Below are 1,371 nucleotides of genomic sequence, written 5' to 3' on the forward strand. Positions count from 1 at the left end.
ACTTAAAAGTCTGTGGAAAATTTCTGCAGAAGTACTATTTGACACAAGAAGCTTTTTTTTGCTACGACGAGATAAGGAAACCCAACTCGCAGAGCACGACCTTGAGAATTAATGATGTTATGAACTTCTGCAAGATAAAGTGCTCAGCCAGCGATTGTTTACCATAGGTGCTGGCCGAAGACTTTCAGCCTTGAAATTAATGATGCGTTTTGCAAAAATGCTCATTCTGTTTTTAATTATTCTGGTGTTGCTGGAACAAAGAGATAAGCACCAATTATCATGGATAAATGGATGTCTGAAGCCATGGCTCAAACATTGCACTCTATAATGGAAGGTGCGCTGCAACAAGGTGTAGAGGTGGAAGAAGAGATTACACCTCAGGATAGTGTCTCAAACGTCTCAACGCGAAGATCTAAATGTAAATCCAGTTCTGTAGCCAGTTCAGCTATGAGGGTCTCTGCTCAAATTGAAGTTGAAGCTGAGATGGCTGCTCTCTCGCTAGAAGCTGCTGCCTTAGAAAAAAAAATGAGATTGAGGAACGAGAAGTACAACTGAAAACTCAAGTAGAACAGCTGAAGAGAGAGAAGGAACGGTTGGAAATAGCCACGAAGCTGGCAGCTGCAGAGGCAAGGAGGGACGTACTGGAAGGTCGAAGGTCTAAAGCTAGCTCGAGAGTTTCCCAGAAGAAGGGTTCCTTAAACCAAGAAGGACCTACTAAGTTGGAACAAAAGGCTGAAGCCAACCCACAGCCAGGGCCAGCCTGGTCTCGTGAGGCCGAACTGGCACTGAGTAGGTGGATGGTTGACAAAACTTCAACAAAGCAACCGGGTGCTAGACCGAAGCAACCTACCTTTGGGATGCCTGTTACGGCTCGAGATGAGCCAACCCAATAATCTTTTCAGAGGCCTGCTCATCAGCTACCTACACCCAGACAGAGACAGACAACTGACTATGGGGCTCATGACAAAGTTTACCAGGATCGCCCTGAACCAAGCCAGAGACCTCAAAATGAGTTCTACGAATTAGTAAGGAACCAAACGAGACTCAGCAAGCTCATGGTCCAACAAAATCTTTCTGCTACCTTACCCCCAATGGAAATTCCTAATTATGATGATGATCCCTTACAATATGAGACTTTCATAGCGGCGTTCGAAGAAGGAGTGGAAATGAAAACTACGAGTTACAGAGATCACTTACGATTTCTGGAGCAATACACGAGTGGATACGCCAAGCAGCTTGTTAAGAGTTGCCGATATTTGCCTGCGGATGAGGGCTACCGGAAGGCAAGAGGATTGCTTGAAATGCATTTTGGTGACAAACAGAAGATTGCCAACGCATACATGAAAAAGGCCATTGCTTGGCCAGTTATTA

The sequence above is a fragment of the Rhinoraja longicauda genome, unplaced genomic scaffold (assembly GCF_053455715.1).
Source record: "Rhinoraja longicauda isolate Sanriku21f unplaced genomic scaffold, sRhiLon1.1 Scf000511, whole genome shotgun sequence".
Taxonomy (NCBI): Eukaryota; Metazoa; Chordata; class Chondrichthyes; order Rajiformes; family Arhynchobatidae; genus Rhinoraja; species Rhinoraja longicauda.